The 16237-nt window shown below is 38.7% G+C and overlaps 1 long non-coding RNA gene across 1 annotated transcript in view; it reads right to left on the bottom strand.

Moving 5' to 3' along the window:
- The window catches only part of LOC138262032 (uncharacterized), a 1156543-nt gene that overhangs the window by 488281 nt on the left and 652025 nt on the right, over nucleotides 1-16237 (bottom strand). The gene's annotated exons all lie outside the window — the stretch shown is intronic.

The raw sequence follows: 16237 nt of genomic DNA on the forward strand, positions 1-16237 counted from the left end.
GGGCATGACTCCTGTCTTTGGTAAGACAGGAGTCATTTCAATGGGGGTTGTGCGTTAAAAAAAAGGGGCAAGTCCGGTTAGAGCCATGATTTTGTACTCTAACCTGACTTGCACCATTTTTTGATGCACAACCCCCATTCTTCCCTACGCCGGCACTGCCCGGTTAGAGTCATTTTTTTTTACTCTAACCAGCCCGCAGCGCCGGCTAACGTCAATCCATAAATAGGGCGCCCGCCTGGCGCATTGGAATGGCGTTAGCCAGCAGTAAATTCTTTGAAGCAAACCAGCGCCGGCACTGGTTTGCGTCAAAAAGTATAAATATGGGCCTGGGACTTGGTCCCCTTCCTTTACAGGTCCTCAGGTCCAGGAATCCGTCTTCAGTGCTTTGCAGTCTGTTGTGGTCTTTGCAGAATCTCCTAACATGAGTTTAGTGTGTTTCTGGGAAAGTAGTATCACTATACTCCTACTTTTCAGAGTCTTGGGGTGGGGTATCTTGGACACCCTTAGTGTTTTACTACACTCCCAGCGACCCTCTACACACTACACTAGGCCAGGGGTCCCTAAGTGGTTTGCATTCCACTTTCTTAGTATATGGTTTGTGTTGCCCCTAGGCCTATTGCATCCTATTGTATTCTCCAGTGTTTGCACTACTTTTCTAACTGTTTACTTACCTGATTTTGGTTTGTGTGTATATTTTGGGTATTTTACTTACCTCCTAAGGGAGTAAATCCTCTGAGATATTTTTGGCACATTGTCACTAAAATAAAGTACCTTTATTTTTAGTGACTCTGGGTATTGTGTTTCTTGTGATATAGTGCTATATAAGTGGTATAGTAGGAGCTTTGCATGTCTCCTAGTTCAGCCTAAGCTTCTTCGCTATAGCTACCTCTATCAGCCTAAGCTGCTAGAACACTACTAATCTACTAATAAGGGATAACTGGACCTGGCACAAGGTGTACGTACCATCAGGTACCCACTACAAGCCAGGCCAGCCTCCTACAGTGCTCTACTCTAACACCTGTGTAAAAATCAAACTTGGAGACGGTTCCCATATATCCAGGTCTATCAAGACTACAGCTGGCCTGAAGCAGGGTTGTGTATTAGCTCCACTTCTTTTCAACCTGTATATAGCAGATTTATCTCCAGCCTTAGATAATCAGCCAGACCATCCCCATCTCTTGGTGGTCATCAAATATCCAACCTACTTTATGCAGATGATCTGTTGATGTTTAGCAACTCTAGAGTAGGCTTACAGAAACTCCTGAATAGCTTAGGAGGGTATTTGCAGGCCAATGACCTGGAAATTAATCAAGGTAAAGCTAAAATAATCCTCTTAACCGTAAACCCACCTCACATCGTAAATGGCACCTGAAAGGGCAGTGTATTGAGGAAGTGGTATCATACTCATACCTGGGGGTCAGGATTGACTCAAAAGGTACCTTTGCAGGCCATAGAGAAGTGATAAGGGAGAAGGCACAAGCTTTAAATCGGGCTTTTGGAAACCTTCCAAAGTCAATCCGTGGGAGCCCTCTTAAGCCAATGACCATGGTATTAAAAGCTAAATTACTCTCGACACTTTCTTATGGGACAGAAATAATGAGGGTGGCAGAGAAGGTCTTGATAGATAAGTTAATAGTTAAAGTTTATAAACAAGTTTTTCGGTTACCTAGATCGGCCTCCCCAGTCCAAGTTTGACTAAAACTTTCCATACTAAAGCAATCATTGGCCAGGCCAGCAGCATTTATCAAGGGTTGTTTTTTTACTTCTCACCACCGCAGGGACTCTAGCCAATTTAGGTGGCAGTAAATCAATCTTGAGAGGGGTAACAGTAGTTTCAAGGAGCACTTGGAAAAAAGCATAGCACAGCTGGAGCTGGGTGACCTATGGGGTAATACATTGCCTGTCCCAGTCTTTAGAAAAGCAGTAAATAAAGCGGTTACAATCCTAACCTGGTAGGAAGATATGGAGGAGCTATCCAAACGGTCACACGGATGGTTGGTTTTAAATTCATATAAATAAGGTAAGGAATCACCCATCCTGTCTGCTCCTCTATCCCTGAAAACCTCTACGGCTAAGATTGGGAGATATTACAACCCTTGACATTCTACCCAAATGGAAAAAGGAGGCGGTAACAGAATCCCATGAATGCAGGCTATGCCATCAGACTAGGGAGACGTTGACCCATGTGGTGTGTATATGTCCAGTCCTGCCCAGCCAGAGAAGGGAATTACTGTGAAGGGAATTTAATACCCTAGGAGTCCGATCGTGTAGGCTGGCTGACAGCACTTGACCCAAGCAATTTTAAACATTAGACTAGTTCAGTTCTCAAGAAATTTTACTTCCCTAGTTACCGCACCCCGCTCCTTTTAATAAAGGAGAAGGGGTGGTTTTGACAGATAATTTCACCTTAGCCTTTAAGGTCAATGGAAAAGGATATGTTTTCCTGCCCAAAAAACGTTTTTTATGTCAAGGGAAGCGAGAGTCATAGATTCTTTTAAGATAAAATTAGTTAAAGTGGGGAACCTTTCCCATTTAACATCCGTCCCCAGCCCTTCAGGCATCATGTAGTAATTAAGTGATGGCTAGGATGTATTTTCATTAGTGCTGTCCCGGGGCTTCGGGCTCTCCACTTTGATTGTGTTTTTATTGTAATGGTGAATTATTGTCTTAATACTGGGTACTTCTTGACATCTTTGTCATGCACTTTATTAATGTCAGCATAACAGCCTTGTTTGTGAACTGTGAGGATTGAATGATGTGTATGGGCGGGTTAATGGGCAAGAATACTTAGGGCACAGACAAACGTCTGCCCCTCCTCAGATAAAACTAGATAAAGTTTGGACGTATCCTATTTAACGTTCTTCCCTTGCCCATTAGGCACAGTGAAGTAATAATGTGGTGGACAGGACGACCTCTGCATGATTATAGTCGCCGGGTTTCATGCATTGTTACCATGAGGTGTTTTTATCATGATTGTGTTTTATCATTTTAGCATATGGGTGTTTTGTTTGACACCTTTGCACTGCCCTTTATCCAGTGCAATTTCTTTGTATGTCAATTGGGAGGACTTAAAGATGGCTGTGGGTGGGTGAATGGGTAAAAATACTTCTGGTACTGTCAATTTGGTCTGCTTTTTCTCGGAATGAGGTGCCATGATTAGATGTTTTTTATTGTTTTTATTAACTAACAAAGTATTTTGTAACCTAACCTGGTGGTGGTGCCTCCTCCTATCTCACTCTTAAAGTCTGAAACTACCTGCTTCTGCGCATCAGAGCCACTTCCTCAGTTCTTGAATTCTGCAACAAATCGAAGACTTGGCTCCTCACCTAACCCCGACCCTAACATAGTCCATACAGTTCATGCTTCATTGCCAGAGTACCCTCCTGGGTGAGTTGTACACTATACTAATACAGGAAACATAACATACACAACATAATATTTACATAACATAACGAAGGGGCTAGTCTGTTAACACATTGGCAACAAACTTTTTGTAATGGAAATTCCCTTATTCTAGGAAATACATGCATGCTACTCTGCCCCCCCCCCCCCCCCCCCCCCCCCCTCTATTTACACTGACAATTAGGATGCAAGCTTTCACTTGGGAAATATTTAAAAGCAAAGCAATGTAAGTCTGGGTAGAAACCGAACTCCAGTAGTCAGAGTTCCATTTTTCAATGGTTCAAACTGCTATCGCTATAAATATTAGCATCAAGTTACTTAATTTGTGAAGCAAGGAACTGTGAGCACTAAGAAGTACTCCTAAATGTGAGGCATGTACAAGGCCCTTTCAATTGTGTGTCGGATCCTTAGCGCTGTGGGATTTTGTCATATGTCGGGTATATGCATATATTTACATAGATAGATAGATCAGGCATTGATAATGGTCATGTTTTCATGGTCCTGAAACGTAATGGCAACAGAGGCTGGTTTGTAGGGGCGTTCGGCCCACCCTTGCACCCCCCGGCATGCTGCCTTTCATTAGGATCTGTCACTGAGCGGGGTCACTTTCCATGGTGAAGTAATACTGCGAGTAATTTGCAAGTGGCACTCCTCACTCTTCACGTGAGTTCACGAGCCTGAGAAAGCATCCCCAGGGACTTAGTGACAAATCCAGACTTCAGGAGTTTCTGTCATCGAGTAGCTGCAATAATATGCCCAGGGAGAGCGAGGGAAAAAAAGGATTGCGTTAGCAGATGGGTCACTGGCATTCCTGCGCTTGGTAACTGCTCTACCATAAGTTTCTGACAGGAAACCAACGTTCATTTCTTACTTTCTTAATGCTTATACAAATGTGTGCGTAGAATAATATATTCATCATTAATTCGCCTTTTCTCACAGAGAGGGCATTTAAATTGGTGTCATGAAATCACAGGTGCGTTAGTTTGAATACCCACGATAAAAAAATCTGACTCTGGTAGCAGAAAAATTCCAATAACTTTTTCTTATATTAAAAAAATACATCCAGTCAGAAGAAAATACCGTGCATGATTTTAGCAGAACAGCATGAAGAATAACAAAAAAGGTGACCTGAGAGCTTAGAAACTCATAGATAAAGGAAGCCTGCGAATATGATTGCACAATACAGAAAAGATTACATAGTGTGAGTTTAGCACAAAAGTGTCCCACGCGCCTCCGAAAGTGTGTGCTGGGTACACAAACCACAAGGTCGTGTTCCCCATTCAAAGGCCGCCTGCCTAATACCACCATCTTATAACCCATGACAAAATGAAGGCAACCAACAGCCCAAGCTCGCGGGCAGCACCCCCTGTCGCTCAGATGTATTCCTACCATGGACTACCCTTAATGAGGGGCTACTGGCTCTCTGATAGAGGGCCTGAGGATAGTACACATTGCGGACAGATCCTAAGAGAAGCCACTATATGTGCTGTTGTTTCCTCCATTTTGCAATGGGGCATGCAGTTGTTTGGTCTGCAGTGACCAATAGCCTTAAGCCCTATATCAGACAGCCATCACACTATCCTAGGGTGGTCGCTGACTTTTTTTATTACAGTTTTGCATAGATCGAACTCGACCTGAAGGTACTGGAGTGCTTTACATGAGCACAAGTTCCATTACATAAGAAGACATTCATTTGTTTTATCTTAGGCACGGGGAGAATAAGTGATTTGCAAAGAATACTAGGACCTTGACCGACGCTGAGACTCGAACCTGGTGTCCGAGTTCAAAGGTAGGCAGCTCTGGCCGTTAGACCACGTGCTCAGCTTATTACACGGTGGCATCTTTCATGCTGCGTGTTCCTCACAAAGGGGGATGAACATTCCAGTTTGCAGTCTGTATATCATTCTCAGCAACCCACCTCTTTCTTTCTTCTGTTCCCTACTGAGATCTTTAAGTCAGAAAGATGAGGAAGTCAACAAAGCTCTTAGCCAATGCAGATACCTGCAAAATCTGTGGGAAATCCTTGAACATTGATACATTCAAAGCAGAAAGGATGCTCTCCTCTGGGAAATCAGATAGGGAAAAGCAGACAATGCATATTTGAACCCACTAGAATGCATACCAGTTTGTGAGATGTAAAGCATTCTGGATGGCAAATGCTCATTGGACCAGTACTGAGCATCGAAGAAGCCCATATGTAAACCCAGCACAATCCTTAAGTAGCAATTCACAGCTGATGCACTATACCATCCGTCCAGCTCTGGCCAGTTTCGATCTACTCATGTGAACAATGTGGTGCTGTGAGGGTCTGCACATAAAGTGAGAAAAGTGCAACTCTTCTTAAAGGGCATTCATCTCATCTGCAGATAGAAAACAATATGCCTCCTCAAAATGAAATAAACCAACAAATGGAGGAAAGAAAAGGGATGGCACAATGAGAGTGGCATGACAAAATATCCTACCAAATATAGCCTATGAAGTCGGTGGACAGTAGTTGATCAGGCTTCTACTGGTAATTTTGGAATTTCTCATAGTTTACTTTTGCATAATTACATCAAATTTCAGCAAAATATCTAAAATTACAAGTAATATGTGTAATGCAAATCATTACAGTGCGCTTAGAGTCCCCACATTGCTTACCATTGGTTGACTTCATTGTTACTTTCATTTGCAAGTTTCCCATTTATTAGCGCATGCAGACTTTGCTTCTGCTTCGTGTGCTTGTCTTTCCTCTGGAGCATGTCTGTATTAGTTGTGTGCTTCAACTGCTATCTTTTCTGGCTCTACCTTTTTCTTTCTGCTTAAGCACTCGACGAGAGTGCATGTTTTTTCCAGATACCTTGCTTATGTTCTCTTTCAACGCCATACCACACCCTCACAATGCTTTTTGTGTAGTTCACCCCTGCCTCCCAAGTTCCATATTGTGTTGCTTGCCCTTTGTGTTTCTTGGTCCATCTGTATTGCTTGTGGCCCAATCTGTGCTGCTTTGCTCCTATCCTGCCTCTATATTGCTTCTGCTCCCCTCCGTATTGCTTCCTCCTTCCCAACCAAGTTTTTTTTTGTTTTTTTTATTTGCAGATCTAACTTGGACCAGCAAACAAAATGCAAAAAAAACGAAAGTGCTTGTGTCATTTTGTAGGCATGTGCATGCTTTATGTGTGCACCTGCAAAATTACAGATGCTCGCATCATAGACTTTTTGTAAGCCATGCTGCAAAGCCCAAATTATGCTGTGTAACCTTGCTAGAACCATTGGCAAAATACATAGGTCCCACAGTCAAGATCACTTGGCTTTGCCAGTGCTTGTTCTTAATGGTGTTAATGACAAATTGGTTCCATGATGAATGATCAGGGCTGATGCAAGAAAAAGCGGTTGAGGATCACAAAGTAAGACTGACCTGTGAGATGATCTTTCAAGCTTGTAATTAGTGGTTCCTCCTAATTGGATCTAAACATTTGGCTATAAATATATTTTTTTTCTAGACATGGTAGTGCAAAACACTAACTCACAAGAGCAAGATCATTGCAGTTCACAAAAATACACTTCTAAAATCACAACAGACTTAATATTATCAAGACAGGCTCAAAATATTTCAAGTAAGCCAAACAAAATTAGTCCAGCAATGGTACTGCAACACATGAAAATAAATTCAATTGCACACGTGACAATAATACAAAAAGAAACCTAGTTTCAATACAGTAATCAAATTATATTATGTACACAAATTATACAAGAGCAAATCAAATTAATACAATATAGACATCCATCAAATGCTACCCTATTACCTAGGTTTCTCAAAAATCACAACAGAATGTATATTTATTAGTCCTATCCACAGTCCCAAAATTAATGTCCATCAGTCCAAGTTGTGTATCCTTATTTGGTTTAGTTCCAAATTTGCCAATTTGTATCCTTGTATGATTAGTTTCAAAATTAACAGTTCCATCCAACAACTTCCTCTTCTCTCCCTTTGTCTTTAGTCCCTTTGTCTTGTGTGATTAATTTCGAAATTAACAGTTCCATCCAACAACTTCCTCCTTTCTCCCTTTGTCTTTAGTCCCTTTGTCAACACGTGTTTCATCCAGGGAGTACCCCCAGGACTTCATCAGGACTTCCTATAATGGCATTACGTATATAATTTTATATAGTAAAATATTATGTAATTAAAGTGCTTCACAAATTATTGTATTATAATAACATAACGTGCTTGGTGGTGAGAGTCTATTTGTGCACCATAACACTAATTGTGACAAATTAATAATTTCTATATCACTTCAAATTCCCAATTCCAATATGTGCAGGCAGTGATTGATTTCCCATAATGTAAATACACCCCCTAACATAATACGTCAGGGAAATGCACCCCGTGCGTATATCACCTTGTATTTGTGGAGTATTATTAAAAAAGATGTATCATAAACCAATTCCAAACTTCACCCATCTAATTCCAACTGTACATACCTTCCAAAGTTATCAAGTTGTTATAGACGTTCCCCCATATTCCTTATGGCTGTTTCAATTAGATATCTACATACCTATTGATGAGATAACATCACTATTTCAATATTTATAGCTATGTAAAAAATGTGTCATTAATGTAATATAAATATATATGGCACTCACCTAATGTAACTTTATATCCCATATACCTTCAATTAGTGTAACTTTGTGGCATGAATCCCTGTAAATTCGTATTGAAAATACAGTGTTCAAAGATTTTTATCCTAATATAAGCACCTCATCCAATTCAAATAGCAAGTATCTCCATATTATTTATAAGATATCCTTACCGATTAACTATATTCTTTATAACGCGAGTACGCTTGGACGCCGACCGCACGTATTTTACCGCTTCGGTATTCTAAACCGAGGCCGCCATGACTCCCAGTTATTTATACCTCTCTCTGGCATAATAAAAATAGAGGACGGACTCTGCACAATATAATACTCCGATTCCGGGGTAGTAAAAACTAACGATGGACTGTTTCTCTTCTATCTATAATGCTCCGATTCCGGAATAGTGAAAACTAACGATGGACTATTTTCTTTTTTTCATTGTTTTCATTAGTGCATTTTCCTATCGATAGTGAGTGGAGCTATCATGCTCTGATTTGTATGGACTTCTTTCAGTTTATTCTTCATTAAAATTCTATTAATTGTGCCCCCTCCCTCAACATTTATTTTAGTATTTCCAATACCATATAATATACTATTTGACCTCCCTTAGTACTATAAAAAGAGTGACTTATTCCATACACTAAACATTTTTAAATCCACTCCATGAACCAATTCTTATGATATGTTACGTAATGATATAATAAATACAATATATGCTTATATGAATATTTATTGTTAGTTTGTAACCAAAATTCACATAGTCCCATGAATATATACCGCTATTTTACGCCGAATTCTATTATTCTGAGACTGACTATTTCTATTTTAATACTCATGTTGTAATACATAAGGCTTATCTCATGAACTCCAAAGAATAATTTAAGGGATGGATTTTCCACCCAAGTCTCTGCTAGATTATTTGTCCCCTAAAAAATATTCCATCTCATGGTCCGTATTTAGACCATGTTCCACTGCTCCCATTCTCATGATCCATTTTGATTCTCTCCTACGTAATTCCAACTCTCTATTACTTCCCCGTGGATTTATTTCACAGTGATCGAAACCTATAAATTTAAACATTTTGTGAGTACCCTGTGCACTACAGATTTTAATATGGGATGCTATGGGATAGCGTTCATCCCCTTGATTGATTGCCCTCAGATGTTCTGAAATCCTAATTTTTAATGACCGAATCGTACTGCCTATATATACTTTTTTACACGCACATATAAGCATATAAATAACATATTTTGTATTGCAGTCTATATGTGATTTTATGAGTATTTTCTCACCTCTAAAATCCTCCACATCCTTTTTGGGTTGCCATGCCCACTTACATACTGTGCATGACCCACATTTAAAAAAAAACAAATTTCGTTTAGTGAGCCAATCTTTTGTAGTTATATCTGCCAAATAGCTTGGACAGAGAATATTATTGAGTGTATTCCCCCTTCTATACACCACTTCCGGTCTCTTTCCTATGTATTTCCGAAGTATCTCATCCTGACTTAATAAGGACCAATACTTGTTCATAATTTGTATTAATTTTAGAGAATTTTCAGTATAGTCTAAAATGATTATAATTTTATGATCCTTGTTGCATTTCGCATTCTTACGGCATATGCTTTGATCCAGTGTCTGCCTGCGGGGTATATTCCGCACCTTATGAAGCGATTTACGTATAAGTGTCTCTGAATAACCTCTAACTGTAAATCTTTGTCCCATATCTCTAATTTGTTCATTAAACTCAGCATTCTTGCTACAGTTCCTCCTCGCTCTTATCATCTCTCCGAATGGTATAGCCTCAATCTGATGTCGAGGGTGAGCACTAGTGGCGTGCAACAAAGTATTACAAGCGGTTGGTTTACGATATAATCTACTCTCAATTGTATCACCCTCTATAAACAATTCTACATCTAGAAATTCCAAGTGAGTCTCACTATATTTATATGTGAACTTAATGTTCACTTTATTTGCATTCAAATATTCACAAAACTCTCGTAATGTTGACTCATCCCCTGTCCATAACATAAAACAATCATCAATGTACCGTCCCCAGTATAAAATATGTGTGTGCCATCTTGCTGCGCCCGGACCCCATAGCCATGTTTCTTCTAGCCACCCCATAAACAAGTTAGCATACGAGGGGGAAAATTTGGATCCCATTGCTACTCCCTGTTTTTGTTTGAACCAATCATTCTTAAATAGAAAATAATTATTGTGCAATATAAATTCAATCAGATTAAGAATCATCTTAGTGTGTTCCAAATACTGCGCTGCTCTTTTGTTCAAAAATTTTTCTACCGCTCTTAATCCAAAATCGTGTTGTATAGAAGTGTATAACGCCACTACATCTAGAGTGACCATGATCATGCCTGGTTCCCACTGTATATCTGATAATATACTGAGTATATGTTTCGTATCTTTAATGAAAGACGGTAAATTACAAACCAAAGGTTGTAAAAATATATCGACAAATTCAGAGAGTCTCTCCGTAGGACCCCCTATTCCAGAAACAATAGGTCTCCCAGGAGGAAAAGGTGACTGTTTATGTATTTTAGGTAGGGTGTATATACATGGAAACTTCGGACGATACACACGTAAATACAGAAATTCATTTTCATCCAATAACTCTCTTTCCCTGTACCATTTCAACATATTATTAATTTCTCTAGTTAGAGTCATGATAGGGTTACATTCCACCTTCTCATAACAATTTGTGTCGTTTAGTTGTGTATATATTTCTTACTCATAATCCTTACGATTCATAATCACTATATTCCCACCTTTATCCGCTCTTTTTATGACTATGTCTTTATCTGTTCTAAGAGCTTTCAGTGCAATAAATTCCCGACCTATCAAATTTGGTTTTCTCAAGATCCTTTTCTTCTTCATCTCTTTATTAAGATCAGTCCAAACCATTTTGAAAAATATTTCTAAATTACCTTCCATTTGGGATCTAGGCATCCAGGTGGATCTTTGTTTAAGACCACTTGTAATATGTCTATTCGATGCTACATTTAAATCTTGTAAAATAGTAGCAACGGTAATCGGATATTCTTCATAGTCTGTAATGGACATTAATGTAGCTGTATCATAAATGTCTTGAATAGATAAACCTCCATGTAACAATTCCACGTGTTGGGTTACATCCTCATCTCTCATTCTTGAATGGAAATATCTCTTCAGTTTCAATTTCCTTATAAACTTATATAAATCTATTTTAGAATTACATATATCTCCCTTTGATGATGGACAGAAACCAAGACCTTTGTTTAAAAGAGATATCATATCTGAGGATAGCTCTTTATTAGACAAGTTAATTACATTATTTTCAACCTCCAAACATGGACCTATGTCTTTTTGTCCCGTGATCTTGTTCTCATCCCTGAGTATATTTCGCTTTTTTCCTCCTCTTTTCCCTCTTCTAGTCTTCCTACTCGATTCCTTTTTTGATTCAGTTCCCAATTTCCCTGTTTTATCCTCTTTAATTCTTGTAAAAAACCTGCTCCTTGTAAACTTGATTCTACCTGTATTTCACTCAATCCTGTATCACTCATATCCGTAGCTGAGCTACTCCTAGATGTACATGGAGATTCTGTTGAAGTACTAGATTCCCCTATTATCGTACCAGTTTGTATCAAATGATCATATTTTCGTGAGAAGGTAAAAACTCTCCCATTCTTGTAATCTAATTCGTCTCTTCTAAGTTTCCTGGCTTTCCTCTGTTTAATCTCGTCTTGAAATTTCATGATCACATCGTTCAAAATAGCGTAATTTTTATCTGTAGCTTCTTTTAATCCCATTCCTCTTATATCTTTCTCTAATATGTCTATCTCTAATTGTAATTTCCCAACTTTTCTTTCTGCATTCTCTATCAGAATATCCATCAACTTCATTGAATTTATCTTTAACTCTTCCTCCCATCTTTTCAATAAGTCAATTTCTAAATCATCATATGTAGGAAATATATGTGAACGTAAGCCCCTTGGTATCCTGTCCAATTTTCTATATTGTTTCAATGTTGTTGCGTCCCACCACCTCGACATTTCACTCCTTTTTAATTTCTCCAACCTAATGAATTTATCTCTAAGTCCTTCTTTCATCCTATGACTCCCACCACCCACGGCCTGTCGTACCGTATTTCCTTTATCTAAATTGCTAAACAATTCTTCTGCTTCCTTCAATCTCTCATCCATTTTGAACCTTAGACTATTACTGTTATAGAGTACGGATCAGCCCTCTCCAAACAATATACATAAAATAGGAGGGTGAATGATGAGTAATAAGCGCTCCCTACTCTACTTCATACTCATAGATCCCACTGTGTCTCACGGTGCAGCTGACTAGGGTCACACCCTCTAAAAACCCTGAAACGACAACCACCTATTGTCAACACATATGGTACTGCAACACATTCCAAAAGAAAACAAGGGGCGGAATTAAAATAACAAGCCATTTGAAATATTATTGATTATGTTTATATTTTGTTTAAATAGGTAATAAACAATTAAAAAAATATATGAAATGTTAAATAAAAAATACAAATGTTAGTGAGTTTATTTTTAAAAATATTACTTAAAATGTATTACTGATATATCCATTTAATATTTTTAAATTAGTCTATTATTTAATACACATTTATGGGTTAATTTTAATTGAAATATAAAACTATATTAAGTTCCCCAATACTTTCCCATGGGGAGATATTTGCCCTGGTGACAGAGTTCCAGAAATCCCCACTAACAAGTGAAAAGTTAATAAGCGTAACCTTACTCTCTTAAATTCAGAAAAAGGTGACTTCACCACTTTATTTGAAGCGGTAGAGAGAGACATGAAAGTCTACACCAAGGTGTTAATTTCCACTCAGTAATGGTGACTTTAAAAAAGTGGAGCATTAACCCTAGGTGTAGGAATAAATATAGACGCGAGCAAATATACACAACTAAATACACACTTGTATATTTACTTTTGAGAACCAGGCCCACAATGTCCAAATTTATAGGAAAGAATACCACCCACAGATGTCATTTCTGCCTACAGGGTAGCCCCGCACATAAATGTGCATTACTAGTAATCGAGATCCTCATTTTTAAAACGTGATGGTCTTACTAAAACAGAACAGTTTAGAACTTATTTTTAGTTGCTCCTTCAGCATGTAGAAATCTAAGCCGTGAAGCAACAGTTTGGTAACTGCACGTCACACGGACAGCAAGCCATGCACGCCAACAGCAGAGTCTCACACTACCTACCCTCGGGCAGGAAGTCATGCTATCTTTAACCCTTCCAAAAATAAACACATGCTGCCTCGATTTCTCAATAGTGTTGGCAGTGCTTTCTTCTTATACAATGGTTGCCATCTTCTAAAATCGAGCCATGACTGCTTTTCTCAATTTTAAGTTTCGTCATGTCTTTTATTTGACCCTCGAGCCTATGCACCACTGTGTTTAGTTTGATAAGAGAAAGGAAATGTTGGCGATTCAGGATGTAACTCAAAAAGTTCAACGAAAAACTTGGTACAGATTATGCGGTATTTTCTTGATGATGGGGAAATGTAACACTTGAACAGACAAATTATTTTCCCTACATTTACACGCAACAACTAGTGTATAAATAGCATTTACTCTGAATGCTCAGTGCAACAACAAAAAAACCTTGCAAATATTGGTGTAAATTTGCCTGGCACCAATAAAATCGCGTTATCTGCCCTTCTATAACTCGTTCAAATTACAAGCAACTGAGACGAGAAAGATGGTTAAGCTTACCCTGAAGTCAACAATAGCCAAAAAAGCAAACACCAGAAAGGAAAGGTTTGTTAAATGCTACTACAATGACGTTCCTCGTCGCCTTGGAATGCATAATGTGACCACATGTAAATCTACATCCAGATAATACTCAAAGGGCCTGTAAATATTTTTTCACACTCCCGCTCTCAGTACTAAATTTTACTCGGTACAGTAATTAATGCCTACAATCCCACACACTGTTGATATTCACAAACTCTTTTTCATGCAGTTTCCTACCTCGAAAACAGCCACAGAGCTACTCCCGTCAAAAGAGATAGAAATTTCCTTTTTAGGGTGGGAAGGAGAAACAAACAGCCCTAAAATTGGAGGGTGTGTAGATTAAATTAAAAAACAGCAACTGCCAATGTCCTGTGTAGTACATTCGTGCTTTCAGACAAGCTTACTTGCGGCATTTCCTAACTGATGAATGTTAACGCATGTCGGTACTTCTCGAAGATGCACAGTGAAAGTTTCCCACGAGTACTCCTGGAAAAATCTGTAAATTCTAAGAAAATCGGAAATTTGCTACAAGCTGGTGCTCCCTCTGGAGAAAATTCTAGCTTTCTTTGTGAATCAGGGCAAGATTACAACATTTTCAAGCTAAAGCTTAACATTTATTTTTCATTTATAAATGTTTTCCTTTTGAATGAAGAAACTAAAAAGCACAAAGAAAACACACACTCACCGTGAAAAAAAAGCTTATGTGTGCATTTTTAGAAATAAGTTCAGGTTGCATCCAGAGAGGGAAATGAGAAGGAACTACATTCCACTGCTTTCATTTTTGCTATAAATTGTTCTACGAAGTATCAGAACATTTTCTAGTCTAGTGCTTTGCTGTTCTATTGAATGCACATTCTTGTTAGGAATTTGTGTCACATTAAAAGCTATCATGGAGGATCCATGTTTCTACCCAAGACTTTCTAAAGGGTCCCTTGACATTCAACCACTACCTTTTTGTTATTTTTGCAAAGTGTACAGCGTGTGGGTACCACATTACTTATGATTTCAAGCACAATGTAACTGAAATATATCATTCCCAAGTAATTTTAAATAGGCGGGAACAGTACATGAACTTGCCACTAGATTGTAGGAAGTAAAGCATTAGCCAAAATAACATGCCCAAGCTTACAGAATGGCGAACTCACCAATATCTCTATATAATAAAACCATCAAAGGCCTCTGAGATGACCAACAATGTCAGTAGTAGCGTAGAGGGAAACCAGTTGGAGGGAATGAAGCAAGTAGTGGTTGTAGAAAACGTGATAACTCTTGGAACTAGAATGCACAATGTAAAATCCTTCGTTTGAGTGCGTGCACACTGCACAGTGGATCGTATATTATCGACATCAATACAACGGCACTACTTGCAATTGACTCACTAAACTGATCATATAAGTAGGCAATTCCAGGAGCACCTGTAATTTGAAAGTTTGTCTAAGTTACAGCATGTGGTCATCCTGGACATGTCACAGAGAACTAGAGGTGTCCAATACATTGACACACGATTTAACTAAATACTTAAAGGCCAACATTTCCATTGATAAAAACATCTTAACTCATTACCTTTCCCTGCAATCACATAAGATGAAGCCACAAAGAACACATTCTCAAGTGACAGCACATCAGACCATGACAGTAACGTGCATAAGGTGCTGTAGGAAAATGCTTCTTTTTACATGATCACTCCCATTTTGTTAGACTGATGCTCCTTGTTTTTTGACTCTGTGCACTAGGCCTAACCAGACCCTAGTGTGTGCGCCCCTAAAACATGTCAAAATTGGCTATAATACTACGTGGCATATTTACCTTACCTATACATTCCTAGTGTATGGTGCAAAGTGCACAAGGTCCTGTAAGTTAGAAGTCGCTAGTGGACTGCATCACCCATTGCACCACCCACTACAGTGACAGTGCAACCCTAACTGCAGGACTAGCATTATACCCTGTCTGTACAGTGTTAAAACTGCAAATTCATCCTGTCACAATAACCTCTTTTGACATGCCTAAATCCTCCTTTTAAAGATTAATAGGTCACCCCTATGTAGGTCTTAATGTCTATAAGACAGAGTTTGTGGCATTTAAAAGTAGGACATGTACAAGTTTAATGTTAAATATGTTCTTACAATCACAAGGGCTCAACAACTATTTTCACTGTAGCAGGTTTAACTATTCCACAGGAAAGCAATGGGATACAACATTAAAAGTAATAATGTTATTTCCACCAAGAAAGCAGCTACCAAGTTAATTGATGGATTTTTAAAAATACTTATTACAATCCCAATTCTCTGGTAAAGTCAGATTTTTAAAAAATAATTAGCAAGAAGTAATTTTAGAGAATCACCGGCCTTTTGACCACACAGGAGGGTTTGCTCATATCTCTGGCCACACCTCTGAGTTAGGCATAGGAGATATGTATTGGGGAATAAAGGTTC

The sequence above is a fragment of the Pleurodeles waltl genome, chromosome 10 (assembly GCF_031143425.1).
Source record: "Pleurodeles waltl isolate 20211129_DDA chromosome 10, aPleWal1.hap1.20221129, whole genome shotgun sequence".
Taxonomy (NCBI): Eukaryota; Metazoa; Chordata; class Amphibia; order Caudata; family Salamandridae; genus Pleurodeles; species Pleurodeles waltl.